The sequence below is a fragment of the Nuphar pumila genome, chromosome 5, assembly GCF_984573655.1.
Source record: "Nuphar pumila chromosome 5, dmNupPumi1.hap1.1, whole genome shotgun sequence".
In the NCBI taxonomy this organism is placed as follows: Eukaryota; Viridiplantae; Streptophyta; class Magnoliopsida; order Nymphaeales; family Nymphaeaceae; genus Nuphar; species Nuphar pumila.
In genome coordinates this window covers 16,060,031-16,069,967 of record NC_143253.1, presented here as the reverse complement: position 1 = coordinate 16,069,967, position 9,937 = coordinate 16,060,031, and positions in this window count along the sequence as shown.

Sequence of the window (9,937 nt, the reverse complement as noted above, 5' to 3'; positions counted from 1 at the left end):
GCAACTCCAACTCTTGCAATAATTTGCTTTTTCCTTGACAAGTAGCAAGCCATGTCATGAAAATGAATGTCATATCCCTTCTTCAAAAGATGCCCCACACTGAGCAAATTATTTTTTAAACCAGGAACGAAATAAATTTCAGACATTTTCTCAATTTTTCCTGATTTTGTTTTGAACTCCATTTCACCAACACCACTAATTTTGTAAGTCTTTCCATCTCCTACTTTAACTTTACCATAATTAGATTCAAACAACTTAGAAAATAAATTTTTGTTACCTGTCATATGTTTGCTAGCACCACTGTCTATGTACCAGACATCATCAAGACCTCCACCATGAGACACAAGCAACAAAGTATCATGATTTTGTTCTTGGTTTTTGTTTTCATACACCAAACGAGCATCATGCCTTTCTTTCTCCTTGTACCAGCATTCACTTGCCATATGACCAGGTTTGTGGCAATTATAGCATTCAAAATAGCTACGGCCTCTCCCTCTTTGATTTCCACGACCTCTTCCTCTTTGCGAGCTTTTGAAATTTTGATTTTGATTCAAGTCATTCTCCTTGCTTGAATAATCGCCTCTTCCACGAGCATATGAGGCTCTTCCTCTAAAGCTTTCACTTCTTCCACGACCACGTCCTCGACCTCTTTGATTTTTGAAATTCTCCTTCTCATTTAGAGACAATTTCAACTGGAGTGCTTGATCCAAAACTACTTCTTTCTTCTTTTTGATTAGCCTTTCTTCATGAGCTTGCAACGAGCCCGTAAGTTCATCAATGGTCATGGAATTCAAGTCCTTTGATTCTTCAATGGCTACCATAATGTAGTCAAATTTTGAATCCAAAGAACGAAGAATTTTCTCAATAACACGAACATCATCCATAGTTTCACCATTTCTTTTTAATTGGTTAACTATAGATAATACTCGTGAACAATAATCAGAAACTGATTCTGACTCCGTTTTGTGCAAACATTCAAACTCACCTCGAAGAGTTTGCAAATGGACCCTTTTTACCTTTTCACCTCCTTTAAATGAACTTTCCAAAATCTCTCATGCTTGCTTTGAGGAAGTAGCACACACAATCTTCTCAAAAGCGACTTCATTTGAGGTTACTCCTTGGTAGATTACCACAAGAGCTTTCTTATCTTTCTTTCTTGACGCTTTTAGACTCTCTCTTTGAGCCTGTGACATTTCTTCTTCATTTTCAACTTCAACATAGCCTTTTTCGACTATCTTCCACAATTCTTGAGATCCAAGAATAGCTTTCATTTGGATACTCCAATTGCCGTAATTTTCTTTGGCTAATTGAGGGACGAAAGGAAGAGGAATAGAGTTGCTCATTTTAATCAAACAAAGCTCTGATACCAATTTGAAGGGAATAAAAATAGAAAATGGAGAGAAAAGTTGAGAACAATTATGGAGAATGACTTCTAATACTTTTACTCAAAAAGGCTCTTCACACTTTGATACCTACAATGACTCTTAGACTAGGCTTTTATAGCACTATTAAGACCTTTCTAGATGTATTGAGACTCCAAAAGATTCTTAGAAACTTGTACCTATTTAATAACTCTAGAAGACTCTTAGAAACTTGTACATACTCAATAATTCTAGAAGAGACTCTTAGAAACTTGTACCTATTTAATAACTCTAGAAGACTCTTAGAGACTTGTACATACTCAATAATTCTAGAAGACTCTTAGAAGCTTGTACATACTCAATAATTCTAGAAGACTCTTATTCAAGTTTAATTTATTCTCAACATTATAGGTGTTTTTGAGATAAATGCCTAATGATGCATCAAGTAAACACAGCTTTTATCCTTTTTTATTTAATGTTATTTCATACTTTCATTATTGATTCTTGCTTCATTTTATGCTGCCTAAGTGCTTCATGCTTCACACTCTTAAGGCATTTATCAAACACCTCGCTTCTCGCTCCATGCTTTATCCATCACTTCTCACGCCCACTTCTTACTCTATTAATTATGGTTTGGATAAAAACTGCAGAGCAGTAAAAAGGAGTTTCCCTTACCTTCACTTTTTCGTGGATAAGGGTCTGTAATGAGTTCCTCGGTTACAGCATCTCTAGGTGGCAATAGGGTAAGTTTGTCTTTTGTGTTGACCAGGTAAAAAAGGAATTCTAGTTGAGGGGGGGGGGGCATAGTGACAAACGTTTTTATCGGCAATTTCTCGTTTTTCAAAAACTTGTGAGAAATTGAAAAAAATCCATAAATCTTGCATTTTTTGGGCAAAATCTTGGCAATAAAAAAGAAATTAAAAAAATCTAAAAATGATTTTTTATAAGAAAATATTAATAAAATTTATTAATATCATGTTTAAATCGTGATAAATAGCAGTTTAAAACATAAATATCACATTTAAATCGCGGTATTTACGTTTTTTCATAAATCTCACAATATTTTGAAAATCTCGTGAGAATTTGCTGTTTTAAACTTTCAGGCAATTAATTTCTTGAGAGATTTTCATAAATCTCGCCATATTTGTCACTATGGGTGGGGGTTTGCATTTCTTGAGAAATTCACGAGGCCCATAATTTCCTCACATTATGAAAGATTATTTTACCACCTCTGTAGATAGTAAAATGTGGGTTACATTGTGGGGACCTTTTTCCTGTTTTACTGTGGAAATCAGCAGAATGCTGATTCCAATAAATCTTTGTACTGCAAAATAGAAGAATTCCTTTATTTATTTATTTATTTTGCAGCTTTTTGATAATCAATCTGGCATTTACTCGCCAAGGAATTCAAGAATTCAAACCCGAGATTTCTCAGTTAACACAGGACCAAGTTCAAAATCAGGTTTAGTCTCTTAACTTAATTTGACTAGTTAGATTTTTTTTTAGGAACAGTGAAGGATCTAAAGTTGTGTTTTAGCATGATGGAACACTAGTTTCAACTGCTAAATAGCATTTGTTGCTTGGCATCTATAATTGAAGCTTCAGACTTTGGACTCCTGGTAGTAGAATTATCCTGCCAGTTAAATAGGATTGTGAAGTGATAATTAGGGAAGCTTTTTTCTCTTTCTATAACCATGCTTTTATTCTTCCACAGAGGTCCTTCAGTTAACATATGGTGACTTTAAATACTTGAGGGTGGTTTAAGCCAATGCGGCACTTCTCGGCTCGTAACGGGATGTCCAAACCATAGCGGTGGTTTCTCCATGCTAAATATAAAAAACTTTTCATTGGCATTCTGAACAATCTCAAAATAAGTGTCACATAGAACAAAACATCCCATTTATAAAACAAGCATCTGATGGCAACCACTGGTAGCTAACACTATGAAACATAAACTGTAGTCTCTTGCACACAAGCACGTATGCATGAATGCACCCAAACCCACACACGCGCGCGCACACACACACACACACACACACAAAGGACTAAAAGGTGATGATCCAACACAAGAAATGCTGAAAACGGAGGAAGGTGCCAGGGACCATTCTCGGTGAGACGCTTATTCTCTTGGCTTGAGCCGACCTTCATTGGCTTGCCTGAAAATATCAGCTTGAGCCACAGCCGCTTCGTCAGAGAAGAGCCCAGCCGTGAAGCTGTTCCTCACCTCGTCTGTCGTGAACGGGAACCGTTGGTTAGCCACGGAGTTGAGCAGGGAAGCCGTGCCCTCGCGGAAGAGATCTCCGTACCCATCGGCACGGGTGTTGGCTAGGGCCTGGGACAAGGTCAGGTCGTGGCCGAACACAGGCGTGCAAAGGGCACCAAAGATACCAGCTACCGTACCCAAGTATCCAAAAAGACCATATATGGCCTCAGGGTGAATTCTCCACCAGCTGCAGGAAAAAAAATTGAAAATAGTAATGCTGTTAGTAATAATTTTGTGAATGAAAAGTGCCATTAGTAATTCTCAGGGGAAATTGAGTTCTTTTCTTTTTCTCATTTTTATCATTAAAATGCCTGTGAAAATAAAGTAATTAAAAAGTTAGGAAAATATGCAGAAAATAAAAATAGCATATATATAGAATTATAATAGACCATATTTCGTGAAATATATTATATAAACTTAAATATTGTAATAAAACCATTATACTTTTGCTAAAAATGATATCACAATATAATCAAAGTATTGACTAAAATAATTTTTTGGTAATATTTTCAATATATCAACGATATTTGCCACACTGATATGCATGTGCATGACAACAGGCTGAGCAGAATAAGGTTATTTTCTGTGTGCAGAATGTTCGTTATTTTGACAGTCGTTGGCTCTATTACAAAGGGGATATATATATATATATATATATATATATATATATATATATATATATATATATATATATATATATATATATATATATATATATATATATATATATATATATATATATATATATATATATATATATATATATAGGGAAACTGAAATATGTTTACCAATCAAATATGTTTGCTGTCATGAATCGAGATTTTCATAAGATTTTTTTACAAATCTAACTTTATAGGTGCATTCAGCGTGGTCCATTTTGCAAATCTACCAATCAAACTGAAATATGTTTAACAATCAAATATGTTTCCTGTTAGGAATTGACTGTTGGATCATCGTAATCGGAACAAGAAATACAATTTTTTTATGCTTGAATATTTATAAAAAATTTAAACGGTTGATTTTCAACCCTTAAAAGATTCTTCTTATACATCATAATTGGTTGATCCAAGAGTCTATTTCTATAAATCCAAATGTCTAAATACCGTGAAATTTTCACAAAAACTAAAAAAATATATGAAAATCTTGGTTCATACCAATAAACATATTTTAGTTACTATATATATATATATATATACACACACACACACACGAAGGCGTAGCGGGGGGCAGGACTGGGCTGTAGCCCAGTCCTACCTCCCAAAACAGTTAATTTTTTTTTTTAAAAGCCCAACCCTGATTCCATATGAAATAGATTTTTATCCATTTTTGTAGCCCAGCTCAGTCCTAGCCCAGCCCTGACTGCACCAAATAGTTTGATTCGTCCATATGAAATAGATTTTTATTAATAATTGTAGCCATTTTTTATTTTATCTCAAAAAAAAAATTCCGGGGGCGTTGTCCCCGAACCCCCGACTATCACACAAATTTTTTTTTTTGCTACACCCCTGTTTACCCCCCCCCCCCCCCCCACATAATCCTAGCTACTCCACTATATATATATATATATATATATATATATAGAGAGAGAGAGAGAGAGAGAGAGAGAGAGAGAGCTTACCTGATTGTCCCAAAGAAGGGTGAGCCAATGTTGGGATCAAAAGGAAAGACAGGGGTGGTTGGTGATGGAAGGAGGGGGTTCACCCCCGGCAAGCCACCACCGGCACCGATTATAGGGGGTGTGTAAGTAGTTGGTGGGTTGTAGTATCCACCACCCGAAGATGGAGGCGTAAGCGAGCCACCACCAGGTTCTCCACCGGTTGGTGGTGAGTTATAGTATCCACCACCCGAAGATGGAGGCGTAAGCGAGCCACCACCAGGTTCTCCGCCGGTTGGTGGTGAGTTATAGTATCCACCACCCGAAGATGGAGGCGTAAGCGAGCCACCACCAGGTTCTCCGCCGGTTGGTGGTGAGTTATAGTATCCACCACTCGAAGATGGAGGCGTAAGCGAGCCACCACCAGGTTCTCCACCAGTTGGTGGCGAGTTGTAGTATCCGCCACCTGAAGATGGAGGTGTAAGTGAGCCACCACCAGGTTCTCCGCCGGTTGGCGGTGAATTGTAGTATCCGCCACCTGATGATGGAGGTGTAAGTGAGCCACCACCAGGTCCTCCACCGGTTGGCGGTGAATTGTAGTATCCGCCACCTGATGATGGAGGTGTCACTGAGCCACCACCAGGTTCTCCGCCAGTTGGTGGTGAGTTATAGTATCCGCTGCCCGATGATGGAGGTGTAAGCGAGCCACCACCAGGTGCTCCACTGGTTGGCGGCGAGTTGTAGTATCCGCCACCGTGGGATGGAGGCGTAAACGAGCCACCACCAGGTTCTCCGCCAGTTGGGGGTGAGTGGTAGGAGCCTCCTCCTTGTAGAGGCGATCCTCCACCAATGACCGGAGTTCCGTAGCTTCCGCTAGGCGGCGTGTCGCAGTTTCCTGTCGAAGATGGGGTCCTGTGGCTGTGGTGTGGACTGCGGGAACCTGCAACAAGATGAAGCAACCTTCTGTTTTATAGTGCATGAGTAGAATCCGGTGAAAATGCTCTTCTTACAAAAATGCATAAACTAGTTATATATAGCAAAAACATACTTGAAGTGAAGGTGGTTACTGCCATGCAATCTAAAACGTGATCTAGAGAAATTGAGAAAACAGGCTACACTGGACATCATATGGACATAATATAAGATGTAGGCACAGCCGTCCATCTCGAACTTAATAAAGAAGTGGCTGGTGCTAACCAACCTCTCACGTTCAAGTGCCATTAGTCATTTATCCACATTTTATGCAACCATTTCCTTCTGCAAAATTCTGATTTGCATAAAACATGATTCACTAGAAAAATAACAACCAACGTTGTGATTGTGTATGTGGACCACAAGGGGTTGCTCATGTGGTCTCGGACTCATGGATAAAGAGGTCTTCCCTACCCCGAGTTCAAGTGCTCACATGGGCACTTCCAAATCACCAAGGTAAAGCAGGAGCATCCCTTGGAGTCAAGGTGGGCACCCAAGGGGTTTACAACAGGCTAAGACCAGCGCAACCAAGCTTCTGGTCCAGGCTGCAGTTTCGCTGAATAATAAACAGGAAAAGAAACAATGTGATTATGTAATTAAGATTATCCAAGAAAACACTATGAGATTAAATCACACACACACACACACACACACACACACACACACACACATTTGCTTTCACCCCACAGACCATGGGGTTCAGATGGAGTTGGTGTGTAGTAGTTCTTCCTATCAGCAAGGCCTTCTTCAGCTGCACACATGACAGGAATGATCATATTGTGGGAGACCACAACCCCAAGTAGGAAACATACTAAAGTCATAGACTTCTGATCTCCCTTCATCCTGCTTCTCAAATCTGCAGGAGATGGGAACCTTCTACTCACTTTGATACAGAAAGAAAGGAAAAAGAAATGGAAGTTGCCGAATGAGTATGTTGATTGGGAACGACTGTGGTAAATTTATATGAATTTATGTAGAGGTTGGTTGTGTGGGAGTAAATACCTGCAGCATAAGTGACTCAGTGATTGGAGGACATGTATCAGGTGCATTTATAGAATTTATGAAGGCTCACACAATAAGCCTGGGTGTCATGGGTGTAGCTCTTGAAGGGGAACGGGGCCGTGGGGTAGCGCGAAAGGAAAATTAGGTAGTGGCATTTTGAAATCTAATGTCTTATTGTGAAGAAGGTGTTGATTTTCACTTTGTTTTCTTGACAGGAGGAAGAGTTGCAGTTTTTAAAATATAATTTATTGGGGAAAAATAAAGCGCATGGTATTTTAAAATATCACGTTTTTACAGGAAAAATGCAAACAGGAGGGGCATGTATTAAATCCATTTGTAGAAATTATTAAACCATACACCATAACCCCAGGGAATATATATATATTAGAGAGAGAGAGAGAGATGAAATGGGCGGGAGGCAAGCTGTTTCTTCACTGTAAAGGAATAATTTCTTAGGATGTGAGTAATAATCATTCAAGAATACTGTTAGGATTGTAATAAACACTGTGAATTGAATAGAGAAACGGCATTTTATGTCCCTAATACAGACTATAGCCATCACGTCCTTCTAATATCATAAAACATGCATGGATTTCCACAAGTTGGGAAAAACTTCCCTCTTTTGAACCCAAAATACGATAGACTTCTATTACAATGGAAAAACAGAGAAATCTTTTTAAGTAGAATCAATTATTATGCTTGAAAGAAAAATATTATGGTTCTTGAACAATAAAATGCAAAGTACTAAAGTGTCAAGTTCAATTACAAATTAATGGATTTTAGATTACCTTTTTATCTATGTTTAATGAAGCCACGTCGTTTTCCGGGTGTCCTGTTTGTTTCCATGAGAAATTTATTAGTGTGACAGGAAGGTAGTTGGGATTTCAGAAAATGACTTAATAAGGGGAGAGCCACCTTTTATTTCAAAGCCCAACTGTTTGTGTGATTGGTGTATTTTCATGGCATTAAATTTCCATGACAGTTGCCTATCCACCATCAACAGCTAGGGTTGAACACTGGTGTCACTCTTTTCCAAGTACATATTTTTGGCACTGAATGATGATTATGATTAAGGTAATGATGATTATGATCATGGTAATGGTGGTGATTATTGACTTGTTTAAGCATTTGAGCTCAGAGTGATCAGGTGTCTTAGCTGAGAAAGACACTGAGGTCAACATGTTGCATGCCTAGTTAGCTAAAGAACCTTCAAAAGAGATTTGGCTATTTGGGTCGGCTTTAGATATGAATCAATTCAACTTGGCTAGGGTATAATGAATTTGGGCCAACTGCCAATCAGCCTGTGAAACTTGCCGACTGGCTAGAAGGTGATGAAATGTTTTACTCTCACTGCAGAGGACATGACAGTTGTCTTTTAGTTGCATATTTTGGTTGAAGACTGGCTTTTACAATTACAGCCTGAAATCTGCACCAACTTGAGACAACCAATTGTGCCAAGTGCAGAGGATCATATATACCTTGAGTAGTTTTGTCTAGCCACTTTCTCAAAGTTCTCTCAAAGCTTGTTAACATGGCTAAGGCATACAAATCATGCTGGAAATTAAAATCTTTATTTTTTGTTGCCACAGAGAGGTTCAGTAAAAATCAGGAATTGCTAAAGAGGAGAAAAGATTTTTCTTTTATCCTTAGAAGTGATTGAATCTGAAACCTTTCAAACACTTCACTTGATTCATTCTAGTCACTGAAAGTGCTTAGGCACCTAGGGAAGCACCCTTGCCCAAAAGTGCACTTTTGAAGCATAAAACATGTATGGTGCTCCTCTGAAAGCAGATGAACCACGAACTAGGGGTGTCAACAGGTCGGGTTTGGTTCAGACCCAGGTGGGACCAGACCTGGTCCTGATTTTTGGGTATGGTATCAGGTTTGGACCCGATTCTGATTTTTGGGGCAGGGATCCTAACCTCGGAGTATTATTCTGCCGGCACGATGACCCCTAGGTATGGAGAGCTGAGCCAGTGCGACCAGGTCAGTTTTTTGGGGTTATTAAAAAAGCACACTTTCTCACTTCGCATCCTTTTTGTATCCCAGTAATTAACTATGATTGAATCTTCCTAATAAATTGAAAGTCATTTTGCTTGATTCAATCTTTCTAATAATTAAAATGAAGGAACTAGATCTCTGCTTAGCTATATATCTTCTCACATAAATATTGGTCAATCGTACCATGAACCAGAGCATGTATCCCAAATAATTGTATTCGTAAGAGAAGAGAGAAATGACCAAAACTTTGATGAGATGGATCGGCTAGTTCAAGTTACCTGGCCACAGCTGATCATATCATTACCCGTAATCACATATTCTGGCAATTATGTTTTGTGAGATTTTTTTTTTTTATGATGATGAAATTTCCCCGCCCTGCCGAGTCGGGTACAAAGCAAAAATTATAACCCAAACCTGGCAAGCATATATATAATTGCTCTGGTTGTGTTCGGGTCGACCTGAATATTATTTGGGTCAGCACTTTCTACTCCCGTGCCCAAGAATTTGAGTTCGGTTGGATCAGGTCAGGTATTCAGTACAAACCTGACCTGTTGACAGCCATAGTTGCAACTTTTCCAAATTCATAAACTCCTTTCAACTGCCAGTTTCCAAACAAAGCCTAAAGTAATAAAAAACAGCATGATGTGGTCCAAACTGGATGATGTCCTTTGCTTCTTTATTCTTTGAAAAGAATGCAGGCGTGGAATTGAATGCGCATGCGCCACACGGATCTAAGCTTTGTAG